Raw genomic sequence first — 15,394 nt, forward strand, 5'->3', positions numbered from 1 at the left:
TCCTTGTGACCAACTCTTTGAACCCAAGGCAGGAGGTGGGCATGAGAAAATAGGCCAGTCTGCAAATTGTCTTGTCAGTGAGGAAGCAACAATCTGGAGCAGAAGGCAACGCAAACAAAGCCCTGCATGCTGTTGCTGCTAATGATTTAGGGCAGTAGGTGTGTCTGCCGCGCTGCCCCTCTGCTTCCAGACCCAGAGCCTGTGGCACTACAGCTGTTGCATGCTCCTCCTACCTCCTCCTGTCTAACTCTCCCTCTCTGCATTTGTGTTCTCTTCCCCTGCTCCTGCTGCTGCTGGCCTGAGAAGGAAAGCATGAGGATGGACAGCACATCTTTTAGGTGTCTGGGTGCCTGGCACTGTGCCACATGTTGGGTGCCTCTTAGCTCAGAGTCCTCTTTAATCCAACCCCTTCCCCTCACTCTCACCCCAAGTTTTGCTGATAGTTGTATTTGTGGGTTTATCCCCTCATGGGAAACACTATTTCTGTGCATATTTCAAAAGTCAAGTTTACTCAATCACCAGTCATCTGTTTAATAAGCATTTTTTGAGATTCATCTCATACAAAACTAGCATTTTCCCTGGAGTCCTGGAAACAAGTCTGGAGGGACCTGTCATTCTCATTTAACCCTATAAACATTGGTTGACTAAAGGAATCTTCCCCATCACCCCATATGTACCTATGTAAGAAAATGGGAACCCGACGACCACTGGCTTTCGCAGGACACCATGAACCACACAGTCCAAACTGTCTTCTCTCCTGTCAACAGTAGTCAGCCTCCCAACTATGAGTTGCTCAAGGAGGAGCAGGAGGTGGCTGTGCTGGGGACGCCCCACAACCCGGCTCCCCCGATGTCCACCGTGATCCACATCCGCAGCGAGACCTCCGTGCCCGACCATGTCGTCTGGTCCCTGTTCAACACCCTCTTCATGAACCCCTGCTGCCTGGGCTTCATAGCCTTCGCCTACTCCGTGAAGTCCAGGGACAGGAAGATGGTTGGCGACCTGACTGGGGCCCAGGCCTATGCCTCCACCGCCAAGTGCCTGAACATTTGGGCCCTGATTTTGGGCATCCTCATAACCATTCTGCTCATTGTCATCCCAGTATTGATCTACCAAGCCCATCGATAGATCAGGAGACATCATTCAGGCCAGCAGCTCCGCCCATAACCTGTGTCCCAGGAGCTCCACCTTCCATTCCTCGCCCTGACCCCGGAGCCGAATCCTGTATCAGTCCTTTATCCTCATACACTTTTCTACAATGGCATTCAATAAAGTATACATGTTTCTGGTGCTGCTGAAAAAAAAAAAGAAAGAAAGAAAATGGGTTAGGACATCCAAACTCATCATTTGCTGGGCCTTGTGTGAAATTGAAAGACCTCATGTGGAAAGCCCAGACCCCTTCTCACAGTGAGCTCCTCTACTGGAAGGTTCTCCTTTGGGGGCGGAGTCTCAGCAGGCACCAGAGAAACAAATTCTCCAGGATTGCCATTTTTGCTACCCCTGAAAACAAGCCCGCAAGCCTGCTCTGGAGGGAATGACCATGGATCCCTACTAGAAGCAGGCAGATAGTAACGAAGTAAAAAATACAGTAAAGGCAAGGATTCTGGGATGTGTCAAATGTCTCCAGTTATTGTTCTTGTCACCAGCTCAGTCCTTCTGTGCCTTGACAGTCTCTAGCAGCCTTACTCTCCTGTTCTGTGTCTCAGGTGGTGTTCACGCCTGCTCAACCCTTGGTCAGAGTCCCACTCTGCTCTGGATCCAGTTGACCCCTCCCCTCCTTGAAGTCCTCCCAGACCTCCATTTTCCCAGGATGAAGCTTGGCAGTTGGACAAAGCAGGATTGTCCCTGATGGCCCTAGAATATTTCACAGGACACTCTTGGCCAACTCCACCTCTCTAAAGCGCCAATTCTTTATCTATAAATTAGGGGCCCTGACTCATGTCTGTAATCCCAGCACCTTGGGAGGCCAAGGTGGGAGAATCACTTGAGCCCAGGAGTTCAAGACCAGCCTGGCAACACAGGGAGACCCTATCTCTACAAAAATAATTTTAAAAATTAGCCAGGCCTGGTAGCTAATTGGAGGCTGAGGTGAAAGGATCACCTGAGCCCAGGAGTTTGAGGCTTCAGTGAGTTATGATTGCACCACTGCACTCCAGCATGGGCAACAGAGCAAGATTCTGTCTCAAAAAATAAAAAATAAATAGATGACTTAATAGCCTCAACATGTTGTAGTTAAGAAGGATAAGGCAAATCATGTTCCTAGCACAGTGTTGCCATGTACCAGGTGCTCCATAAAAGTTAGTTCACTCTCTTTATTCCTCACCTGATAGGACTATCTCCTTAAGTGAAGTTTTGTTCCCTCTAATTGTTTAATAGACACTTGTCCTGCAGGATGCTCCATACAAAAGGATCTGGAACTGCTACTCATCATATTCCTGTCGTAAAGGATATTAACACTTTAGGTCCTGAGGAGTCCTGCAGTTTAAATAAATCTGTTTAATCCATTGTTTTCTTCATTACCCTTGACAAAATGAGCACATTGTTTGCTTAGCAAACACCTACATAACATACTCTGTGTTTTACAAAGGTTAAGTCATTTAATTCTCATGACCGTTCTGTAAGGTGAGATATTATCATCAGTGTCCTTTTAAAAGATGATGGAATTATAGCCTATAGCACAGAGCAGTTCAGTCACCTGCCCAAGGTCACACAGTTGTTGCAGAGCCAGGATTTGAACACACTCTGTCTCCAGGATCTAAATTCTTATCCACTCTACTCAGCTGTCTCTCTAGAGATACACACACACTCACACATATATACATGTGTATGTATATGCTGATTCTGCAACTAAAAAAAATAGCAGTGCTATTATCGGTGTAATAACTGTTAATATTCTAACAAACATTAATCCCAGAATATATAGAAAGGCTCCAGAAAGGCTGCCTGAGACTCTCTCCTGCTCTCAATTCTCACTACTTGGTGACTTGGTCCCACCACAGAACCCAGCACCACTGTCCACTATCCAAGCTCCCCTGTGGACAGGTGCACTGTTTAGGAATCACTTCTCAAATGTAAAAGCAAAGTACCAGAACCCACAGGGTCTTCTTTCCTACCTCTCACTTACTAAAACACTTCCCAGCCAACCCTGAAGGAAGACTTGTCAATCCGCCTGCTGCTGCTGCTTTTCTTTTTCTTTTTTTTCTACACAGTCTCACTGTGTCACCCAGGCTGGAGTGCAGTGGCATGATCTCATCTCACTGCAACCTCCACTTCCTGAATTCAAGTGATTCTCCTGCCTCAGTCACCCAAGTAGGTGGGATTACAGGCACACACCACCATGCCCAGCTAATTTTTGTATTTTTGGTAGAGATGAGGTTTCACCATGTTGGCCAGGCTGGTCTCGAACTCCTGACCTCAGGTGATCCACCCGCCTCGGCCTCCCAAAGTGCTGGGATTACAGGCATGAGCCACCGTACCCAGTCTGCTTCTTCTTTAGTATGATATTCTTTCCTGTATCAGTGGAGTCTACAGAAAGGGTGTGTCTTTTATTCCCCTTTTCCTGAGGAAGAAGATCTCTTGCCTGGAGTCTTTGTTCTAGTCCAGAAATCCTTCGGTTTCTCAACATCACACTCATAGTCCCTTATTTGTAAGCAGCCGGAAGTTCTAGGTAAAATGAGAAGTTATGTAAGTGTGGAAATCGCCAGATATTTAGGGAGCATGTCCCAAGTGCCCAGTTCTGTGCTAGGCAAATAGAACCCAGGAATCTTTTGTCTTTTATGGCAGGAGAATGTTCATGAATGGAGCAAACAAGCATAGGTGAGTCTTGGGAAAAGGAGTTTGACATTTCTTCAATTTGAGTACCTCTGAGTATCTGTTTTCCCATTTTCACTCACAACACAAGTTAAAGTCACCTAAAAAGTGTCATTTTTTAAAATGTAAGCAAAGAAAGGGAACTTAGAGATCTTCTAGCTCAGGGTTTGCCAAACAGGTTTTCTCTCCAATGCCAGTATCAAAGGAGTGGAAGTGTTGCTTGAATTGCTGAGGTGACAATTTTAAGATGGCATCTGAGCTTGTAGGGCAAGAGTGTTCTGATCAATGTAGTGATGTATGCCAAGGGACCAGTCTTAACTTGGGTTCTTCCTTAGACATTGGGCTTGAGATGGGGTACTTGTGGAAATTATTTAGTCAAGGAGGCTCTCAGAAGGAGAGAGAGAAAAGGAGGCTGAAGGCAGGGAAGAAAGTTAAACAATGATATGGTCTCAGCTGGGGACCAACCTGGGCCACTGCAGTGTGAATTGAGGCAGGGGGCTAACCTTTCATACACTGGTGGTTGGTCATTGGCTACGGATGTGGGGATGGGGATGGTGTATACCCCCAGCCTGGTGGCTCTCCTCAGCAGAGGGCTATTCTTGGAAGAAGGGAGCAGCTGTCAGTCATTAGCAGCTGACACTCACAGCAGCTGGGCAGTATGTGCACCAGCCCAGGAAAGGGAGTCTGGGCAGGGTACCAAGAATGTCCACTAATGGCGGTCCACTGGCTAGGCAGTTAGCATCCTTAAATAGAGCACATCAGCTTATTTACAGGTGAGAAATCTGATGCCCAGAGAGAAATGCTCAAGTCAAAATTCCTTTGCGTACCCTCAGGATTCTCCACAGTTTGGCTCTATGCTTAGTTACCAATCCTCTGCCACCCTCAGAGCATGGCAGACATGCTAGTCCTGTTGATGCCTTGTTCCCCAGGGATTCTGGCACTTCTCCTACCACCATGCCTTTGGTCATGCTTCTCCTGCTCCGGCAGTATGTGAAATATCCTCCCTCACTTTTCTATTGAGCAATTCGAAATACCCTGTAGACCCATTTCATAATATTTGGAGTGATAGGGCCATCACAGATTGCCTGAAGGGGGTCTTAGCCCCTTTAAAAAGAATCTGAAAGGATTTATATTCTCAGAGCAGGTGATCTGTAGGAACCCATAGATTATCTATAATGCCTGTGCTGCCATTATAGATCTCCTATAAGTACCTACAGAACATTATGGATTTATTGTAGAATCCCACAGATTGCCTGTGGTAATTGTGTCATGTTAAATAGTCTTTCATTCAACTGTCTATGGAGTGTTTACTATGTTGTGGAGAAACCAGGTGAGCAAAACTGACAAGGTCCTTGCCCTTATTCTAAGCATAAAAAAAGATTCAATATGCAGGAAACGAATACATAATTTCAGATGGCGTTAAGCGCCATTGAGAGTGACTGAGGAAAATATTCAAATTTCATAGGTCAAGGAAAGACTTCCCTGAGGAGTAACATCTGAGCTGAGATCTGAACAGTGAGAAAGAGTCTTGTCAAGAAGGTCTGAGAAAGGATCCCTCTGGACAGAAGAAACAGGAAATATACTAGCCCAGAGGAAGGAACGAGCTCAACATAATTCAGAAACATAGGAAATGTTGGGGTGCCCAGGAAGTGGTGAGTGAGCAAATGAGGGAGGGGCAATAGTAAGAACCCTGGACAAGTAGCAGGGGTAAAGAAATAAAAGCCAGCCGGGTGCAGCGGCTCATGCCTGTAATCCCAGCACTTTGGGAGGCCGAAGCGGGCGGATCACGAGGTCAGGAGATTGAGACAATCCTGGCTAACACAGTGAAACCCGTCTCTACTAAAAATACAAAAAATTAGCCGGGCGTGGTGGCGGGCACCTGTAGTCCCAGCTACTCAGGAGGCTCAGGCAGGAGAATGGCATGAACTTGGGAGGTGGAGCTTGCAGTGAGCTGAGATTGTGCCACTGCACTCCAACCTGGGCGACAGCGAAATTCTGTCTCAAAAGAAAAGAAAAGAAATAAAAGCCACAGCGCCTTCCCTCAGACACACTCCATTCCCATAGGGCGCTTGTAGATAGCAGCAGTTAGTACACTTATTAGCATCGTAAGACCACCTGTGGGTATGTACACATTGTTTCAGTACTTATAGAGGCCCTCACACTCAGCTATGATGATCGTATTTCATTATGAACCGCCTGGAGGAACATGACATGCCATCTCCAGTCATGAGTTGTTAGCGATGATCTGAAGACATGTAATTCCACTGTAAACCCTTAAGATGCTTTCAGTTGGTAAAGCTTGCTAATTGTGTTTGCAGCATCACTAAGAATTGCTTGGAGATTGTTTTTAAATCCAAGACTGTTCCAAAGAACAATTTTTTTTTCCTTTGACTCAATTTTCTCTCCCTCTTATTGATTAACATGGGAAATTAATCCCAAGCATTTGGTACAAATGACAGCACCCAGCTACAAACATGTCCCCCAATATTGTCAGTTAGGATTAGTTACAGTTCCAAGTAGTACAATAATATTGGTTTCAATAAGAGAGAAGTCTGTTTCTCTTTCACAAATAAGTCAGAAGTTGATGGTCAAAGAGTGGATTTGGTAGTGCTACTCTGTGAAGTCCTCAGGAATCCAGGCTCCTTCCAGCTTCCTGCTTTGCCCTTCAAGATGGCTCTTCAGCCATTACATCCATGTTCCAAGTAGCAGATGTAGAAGGAAGGGAAGAAAAAGCAAGAGAATATGCTAGTTATTTGTTGAAGAAAGCTTCAAGAAAATGTCCGAATACACTTCTGCTGACCTTTGACCAAAACTTAGTCACGTGGCCACAAAACAGCAAGGGGGCTGTAAAATACAGTATTTATTCTTGTGGGGCACAGGCCTGGTAGAATATTCTCTTACTGAGAAAGAAGGCACAAATGGATAATGAGGAGAAATCAACAGCTTTTACAATACCCACTATGGAAACAACTCATGTGACAAAATTCACATTAGTAAAAATGCCCCAAACCAGTGGTCGCTAGCCCTAGGATGTTAAGAAACAGCAAAACTAAATTTAAAAAGAGAAGGAGTCCAACACAGCACTGGCAACCTATAATTTTTCCAAGCGAGGATGTGAAAAACAGCTTAAACCCATCACCCACTGTCATACTCATCTCACAAGGAAAGGAGACTGTATCACAAAAGAAGAAAGGACTTACTTACTCCTTAGAAATGTTTTAATGGATTAAATTTAGCTTTTGTGGGAGGGGGGAATAAACTTATTTTTTTCATTTCACCACAAAACAGTGAAAGCTTCATCACGGACCAGTATTATTAAGTGGTGCTTCAAACTGAAAGCATTTCTTTAAGACAGTATGACACTTTCTCTTTCTAAAAGCTCCCCCAAGTTGCAATAATAATGACCATTTATCTAGAGCACAAGCCATTAACTGATGGACTTTAGGTCAGGTTCTGTTCATAGACGTTGTGTTTGATCTGATCAGTAATTTGGTTGTTTTTTTTTTCAAACTTTGAATTTGTTGTCAATATGGAAAGCTTAAGAGATTTTACATAAAAAGTAATAATCATTCTTGCTTCTCTTGGAAAGTGAGAAGCTCTGGCACACAAGGGCCCTCATTTCCACATGGTCACTCCCAGCTGGATGCAGCACAGCAGCTGCCCCTTTCAATGGGCACACACTTGCCAATTCATTACGGGTCCACCTGGCCAGCCTCTCCTTTATGCAATATGCCAGGTCCCTGTGGAAACCTGAGTTTGTGACTCCTCATTTCATGCTACCAATATACCAGTATTTAGATACATACTTCTAAACTTCACATCAACCTGAAAATTAAACATTATTACACCCTTTTCACTAGAGCAAAGAACAAAGCAGTAAGGTGACTTGCCCAAGACTGAAGCTAATAGGTACCCACCTGGAATTTGTACCCAGGTCTCTCTGACTCCAAGGCCTGTGTGCCTTCCGCCGTGCCACCCTAGCTTCCAGCAGGCTTCTGACCCACATCTCTGTCAGCCCTCTCACAGGTAGAATTATTCAGGCCATCTGGTTTTTAGGACTTTCTTAGAATTAGCTGAGAAAAGTTTTGAATTTCCTGTTTCTCTTGCAATATTATTTTAGGCTCCTTTTCATATTTATTTTTGAGGGGGAAAATATCCTGGGGAAGGAATGGTGGTTCAGAGAAGAATATTGCCATCTATCATGCAGACACAGCATGCATTTAAACAGCTCTGAGTACATAAATTGGTTACTTAATCGGCCCTAGCTAATCCATAGAGTGCAGAAGCCAAACTACAGTATGGGAAACAGCTTTTACACATGGGGTGCACACATCTGACAGAGCCTAGGGTTCTTGGAGCAGCTGCTGAGTGAGGCTCAAGGCCTTCTGACCCTCCCACCCGCTGTAGGCTCTCAGTGCCTCATGGGTAGTTGTTTTCAGAACATGAGGCAAGCTGGAGCCTTTCATTAGACAAGCAATTCTGAAACAGATTGAGAATTTTAAAATGTGTATGTCTGAGTTTCTTTTCATTCACAACTGGACTTCTTTACTTTAAGCTCCATGCTGACAACTTCAAGTCAGATAGGGAAAAACATAAAAATAATACTACCTGCTATATTCACATTACACACATTCCAATTTTCCCTACAAAAGACTACATACTTATGAAATGTATTTAACTATGACATTATCAACTATTTCCAGATCATTCCATTTAATAAATGTATGCTACTTCCTTCAAATCTCCTGAGTTGTGTTGACTGCTGTGTGTCAGGCATGAAGGGCAATAGGTGTGTGGATAGCAATAAGATACAGTCCTTGCCCTCAAGCCACTCTTCGCCTCATGTAGTAGACACCCATGTAAACAAACATTCATGGTTTCATTCACTGATGCAATAAATCCTTTTTTTAATGTCTCTTATGACCTAAGCATTCTTCTAGGAACTAATCCCTATGTTTATAAAGTTTACAGTTTACACTCTGGTTGTGGGGTGGGGATGGATTCGTCTCCTGTGGTCACTATAGCAAAATACTACAAACTTAGTAGCTCAATACAATGTGAATGTATTATTTTAAGGTTCTGGATATCAGAAGTCAGAAATCCATTTCACTGGGCTGAAATTAAGACCTTGGCAGTCCCATTTTCCTTCTAGAGGCTCTAAAATCCACTTCCTTACCTTTTCCAGCTTCTAGGAATGCCTGCACCTGTATTCCTTGACCCACGGCCCCTTCCTCCATGTTCAAGTCCAGCAGCATAGCATCTTTTCTCTTCCCTGACCCCTGATTATGTCCTTACATCTTCTCTCTTTAACTCTGATCCTGCATCTCCCTTTAATAAGAACCCTGTAATTATATTGGGCCCACCCAGATAATTCAGAATAATCTCCCCATCCCAAAAGCACTAATCCAATCATATCTGCAAAGTACGGTTACCAAGCATGATAACATAATCACAGGTTTTGGGGATTAGGATAGGATGTGGACATCTTTGGGACCATTATTCACCCTACTACAGGGACAGACAGTAAACAACTAAATTCACACACACACCCATGCACACACCCGCGCTCGCGCGCGCACACACACACACGATCATGCCAAACATGGATAAGTGAAAATGGCATAGGGTGAGGGCAGAGAGCAAGACAGGAATTGCTATTTTAGGTAAGAAATAGATCTTAGGAGGTGACATTTATAGCTGAATGAGTGAGGGAATGAGTCCTGGGGATGTCTGTGGGTAGGTGCTGGAAGCTGAGTAATCAGTAGGAACAGCAATGCACAGAATCTGAGACATGAATGAGCTTAATGTGTTGAAAAAGCAAAGGGACCAATGACACTACATCAAAGTTGGTGGGGGGGGGTGTTATGAAGGAAGTCATGTATGGAATTTGAAGTTTATTCTAAGTGCAATAGGAAGACCTTAGAGGATTTATAGCAAAGGAATGAGGTATCTTGATTAATATTTTCAAAAATACTATTCCTTCAGGAGATCTGATTGCTGGGGTGGCAAGAGTAGATGTAGCAAGGCCTGCTAGGGGCTGCTGCCAGATGGCCCAGGACAGGCATGATGCAGGCTTGAGTTTAGGTGATATCAGTGGAGGTAGAGAGAGGTGCTCAGAGTCAAAGTACACCTGGAAATGTTAGTCTGCCTGGCTTGCCAGTGTTCTAGCTGTAGGGGCTTGGAGGAAAGGGTGGATTCGGAGGACCTCTAGGCATGGGATCTGAACAGCACTGTGAGATAGGTGTCCTGCAACACTAGAGAGATGATTAAGCTGCAGCTGCAAATTTTATCAGTAACTTCATTGTAGACAGGTAGACTGTTCACTACAATAATAACTATTCAGATTTCTGCATATAATCAGCCTTTGCCTTATGTTTTTATTCTTTTCCCTCAAAAGAAAAAGAAATGCTAGTACTATGGAATCTGTGATGCAGGAGGTGATAGAACAATAAACATTCTGGGGGTACCCTCAGGAAAGAGATCTGTTTCAGCTGAGTGACCTAAAAGGGAAGACAGGAATCTTGCTGCTGAGCAGGGCACTGGCTCTCACCTGTTAGCTCTTGGAGTCTACCTTGAGACCTGCACATGCCAGGTGCCTGAGTTCGGGAGGCCTGAAACTGGCACACTTGGAAAGATAAATGCAAAAAAAAAAGCCACTGCACGCCAACAGTGAGATAGCTGAGCAGAATTGTCACCGACTGTGTACTGATTTATTCTAGTGCAAAAGCAAGCATGAGTGAAACTTGAGGGTTGCTAGATAAACATCTGCCTTCCAGGAGTTTATAGTCCAAAAGGAAGATAAGCATCCAGAAGTAGCTAGAGCCCCGAGTGCAAAGTTAAGCACTCGAGGCTTTGACTTTTGAAAATTAAATGAAAAATCAATAAGATCACATGCAAGACTGATATGGTTTGGCTGCATCTCTGCCCAAATCTCATCTTGAGTTGTAATCCCCAGATGCTGAGGAAGGGAACTCATGGGAAGTGATTGGATCATGGGGGTGGTTTCCCTCATACTGTTCTTGTGACAATGAGTGAGTTCTCATAAGACCTCCTGGTTTTATAAGTATCTGGCATTTCCCTTGCTGGCATTCATTCTCTCTCCTGCTGCCCTGTGAAGAGGTGCCTTCTGCCGTGATTGTAAGTTTCCTGAGGCCTCCCCAGCCATGTGGAATTGTGAGTCAATTAAACCTCTTTTCTTTATACATTACCCAGTCTTGAGTATTTCTTATTAGCAGTGTGAGAATGAACTAATACAAAGGCAGTGTAATTTTGATTAAAAGCCTACGTTCTGGAACCAGACTGCTGGGGTCAAAAGAAACTTTGCCTGGTGACACTGGGCAAGTCCCATAATCAGTCTGGGCCTCTATTTCCTTGTCTGTACATCGAGATTGACAATCATGCCTTTCTCATGGGGTTAAAATGAATCAACATGTGTAGAGAGCTCAGATTAGTGCCTGGTTCATGGTGAGGCTCAGCAAGAATCAATGATTATTAATGCATATCAGAAGCTTTTGACTTAAAAGCTCAATAACTGGGAACTACTTTTACTATTATACAGAAGAACAGATGAATTCACTCCACTTCAACAGGATTGTCTTACAAGCCTACTGTGTGCTCAGAATGAAAAGATAACTGGCAAGTCTTGAACTGCAGAGTCCTCCGTATAGAAGACAGGACAGATCAACAGCAACACAATTCAATTAGTGGAAGGAGGGCTCTAAGAATCAAGGGCTGAGGAGCCACAGGGAGCATACCAGCAGAGGATTCTAGTCTGGTACCCGACAATTAGTGGATGCCCAGTAAATATGCATCCCTGCAGCCATTTCCAAATAGTTCTAACTTTTTACCTGTCCAGAAGAAGTCTATTTGTCCAGAGTATATTATTTTTTAAATACAACAGGACGGTGTTTCAAACAAATTGATCATAAATCTGAGATGTATGCTAAAGTGACTAAACAAGATGTTTTAACATCTGGAGTGTAAAAAAAATGGTGGGGTCCGTGTTTCTAAGTTTATTTTTTGACATAATGCTGAAACTTTAGCAAATATGTTGTTTGTTAAAATAACATTTTAGATTTCTTTTGCCTTTTAGAATTTTCAAAGTGCCTTCATGTTACTTTATTTAATCTTCACAAAAAAACCAGTGACTATCTATCCTGAATTTTCAGATGAGGAAACCAGGATCCATTTCTGTAGCGAATGGCAAGTAAAGGAAAATGCATGCAGGCGTACCATCTAATGAACTGCTCTTTTTTCCCTTTTAGATTATAAAGTCATCCCTGGGTATTTGTGGGGTAAATTCGTCTCCAGTATCCCCCTCAAATACAAAAACCCATAGATGCTCAAAGTCCTTATATAAAATGGTATAATATTTGCATATAACAAACACACATCCTCCTGTATCCTTTAAATAATCTCTACATTACTTATAATACCTAACACAATGTCAATGCTACACGAATAGTTGTTGTACTGTATTGCTTAAGGAATAATAATGAGAAAAAAGCCTGCATATGTTCGGTACACATACAATCATCCGTTTTACTTTCTGAATATTTTTGATCCGCAGTTGGTTGAATCCACAGATGCAGAACTCACAGATACGGAGAACTGACTGTATTTATTATTTCAAGAAAGCTTCCAGCCTCTAGTCCAGGGATTACAAATGCAAATGTCTGTCGGGGCCATGCTCAGAAAAAAGGTATAAATAGGTTTGATGTAAGGTCAGAGGGAGTTGGACCCGGCTAAACTGGGGGGTGTAATGCACACCCAAGCATTCAAATTGCTATTTATATTTATAACCTGCATTTTTATGACACATAATTTTATCAAGGCAGAATTAAGCTCAATATCAAATATCCTCACAATAACTTAAAGATGGTAAGAGTGAAGGATTTCCCCTATTTGACAGATAAGGAAACAGAGGCAGAGTGAATTGACTTCAAGTTAATAGAAGAGTTTAACCGCCAGTCAGTAGGATGCAGGCATTAAGAACATATGTTTTGGAACCTGGTAGATTTAATATAGAAACTTAGATTTGCAACTTGCTGAGCTCTGAGATGTTGAGAAGTTACTTAACCTCGCTGAGCCTTAATTTCCCTGTCTGCGTAATGGGAATAATAATGCTCATCTGAAAAGTTGTTTGAATACTAAGTGTGATCACACACATAAGTGTTTAGCCCAACATCTGGCATATCACAAGTATTTAATGAATACTAGTTTGTTTAATAGTATTAATTAAAAGGAGAATAATTCAAGTCTATTGATAAGTGCAGGTTTTTATTCATGGTCTGCCAAGCTTTCAGATATGAGGATTCAAAAGCTTTACTGGAAATTCCTTTAGAATTCTACCAGTGATGAAGCCTAAGCAAGGAAGCAACGCGTTTCTCTCTCTTTTTTTTTTTCGTATCTTTACAGCATGTTGGTTGTATGACCAGAGAACAGATATAAATTTAAACACATGGGAGAGAAAATCATAGATTGTCAGAGCTGGAGGTAATCTTACTTTTCAGCTGAAGACACTTACCCAGAGAGGTTACAATGTGTATGTATGTATCTGTGTGTGTATTCAATTTATATATTTATAGTCTCTTTTGTATATATTTTATATTACATTTATAGTATGTGTATGTATATATGTGTGTGTGTATATACACATATACATATACACACACATATTTATAGTCATATCTCCCAGGCGATGGGAGGTGTAGCATAGAGTATAGAGATTTTTTCTGGGTATGTGCGTGTCTGGGTCTTCAGGTATTATAAGCTGCATATGGGAGTAGAGGAAGAAGAGAGGGCATTGGCTGTCCAGCAGTTATTTTTGTCCCATGTTGCATGCTCTGTCCTACCTGACAAATCTGAATGCTGACCTCTCTGTGGTTCTGCCTGGCTGGTGACTGTGCTTGTCAGCTGAATCCACTCCTGACAGTTGTTACTGGACTGTTTGATCCAGGACCTATGATCCACCAGCCTTCAGACTTTCTTAAATTTGCTTACTTCTCTCATGTGCTGATGGGTCCTCTCTCATTTATTATCCCCTCTGTCTTTTTGTTAGTTCTTTAATTTTAATGAGATCATGGGAGAAAGAGGAAAGAAATGTGTGTGATACAACTACATTATTTACATAGGCAAGCTTCATTTGAGTGGTAAAATAAAATTTCAACTGGGTGGGGTTGAACCCAAATGAGAAAGACCTAAGGTAGAAGCAATGCAGTGGTCAGGCAAGAGATGATGAGGCTGACCTAGGGCATCGGCTTTCGTATAGAATGCAAAGGAATACATTTTAGGTATGTTTCCAAGATCAAATTCAAAAGATTTTACATGACTGGGTAGACAATAACTCTTAAAAATAGGGAAGGCAGAAGGAAGAACAAGTTTGAAGAGAAGATAATGAATTCAGTTTGGTCATGTTAAGTCACATTGGGCATTACAGAAAACTAATGCTTGCACATAAAAGATGAAGGCATCATCCAGAAAAATGTGTGACTGGTAGGGAATGTAATTGGAGAAATGTTCACATTAATAACTTTTAAACCTTTTGGACTATGACCCAGTATGTGCACACATGCAACCAAACACGACTCACAAAAACACACCTTTAACTTTGATAGACTATGATATTTTCTGTTACTCAATTTAATTTAGATTAAATTCTGGTCAAAACTTACCAAACTGATTTAATGATTCACCAATCTATCATGAAAAATGTTGGATTAGGTTGGGCGCGGTGGCTCACACCTGTAATCCCAGCACTTTGGGAGGCCGAGGTGAGCAGATCATCTGAGGTCAGGAGTTCGAGACCAGCCTGACCAAAATGGTGAAACTCTGTCTCTATTAAAAATACCAAAATATCAGCCAGGTGTGGTGGTGGACACCTGTAATCCCAGCTACTTGGAGGCTGAGTCAGAATTCCTTGAACCCTGGAGGTGGAGGCTGCAGTGAACCGAGATCGCACCATTGCACTGTAGCGTGGGCAACAAGGGTGAAAATCCATCTCTCTCTCTATATATATATATATATATATAAAATAAAATGTGTACATATATAGGATTAGAATGGATGGCTGACTGAAGAACTTTAGATAAGAATGCAGATCGCTCTTTGAGGACAATGCGGTCGCAAGTGGTATGGGGCTACCACCTGCCGGCTCCTGCTCCTGGCTCACCACTGTTCACTCTCACTGGGGAACAAAATGGTCAGGAAGTCACACAGCTTCCATGACTTTTAAAAATACCGGGAAAACACTCATGGAGCCGGCGGTGGCAATTCACCAAATTTGAATCACTCTAAGGAGCTGCAATGTAAAATCTCAGGAGATGGTGTGTGCTGACTTGATCAGAGGAGCAAAGGAAAAGAATCTCAAAGGGAAAGAGCCATTTTGAATACCTACCAAGATTCTGAGAATCATTACAAGAAAAACTCCTTGTGGTGAAGGTTCTGAGATATGAGGTCATTTCCAGATGAGAATCCACAAGTGACTCTTTGACTTGCACAGTCCTTCTGAGAGTGTTAAGCAGACTACTTCCATCAGTATTGAGCCAGGAGTTGAGGTGGAAATCACCATTGCAGATGCTTACGT

General features: G+C 42.7%; 1 protein-coding gene and 1 pseudogene across 3 annotated transcripts in view; both read left to right on the top strand.

The window, feature by feature from the left end:
• Positions 1-15,394, top strand: part of DAB1 (Dab, reelin signal transducer, homolog 1 (Drosophila)) — a 1,258,753-nt gene that overhangs the window by 626,979 nt on the left and 616,380 nt on the right. The gene's annotated exons all lie outside the window — the stretch shown is intronic.
• LOC105511254 lies at positions 698-1,178 on the top strand (annotated as a pseudogene). The gene has a single exon (XR_001001690.1). The product of XR_001001690.1 is annotated as an interferon-induced transmembrane protein 3 pseudogene (transcript).

Source organism: Colobus angolensis, unplaced genomic scaffold, assembly GCF_000951035.1.
Source record: "Colobus angolensis palliatus isolate OR3802 unplaced genomic scaffold, Cang.pa_1.0 Scaffold102, whole genome shotgun sequence".
NCBI classification, from domain to species: Eukaryota; Metazoa; Chordata; class Mammalia; order Primates; family Cercopithecidae; genus Colobus; species Colobus angolensis.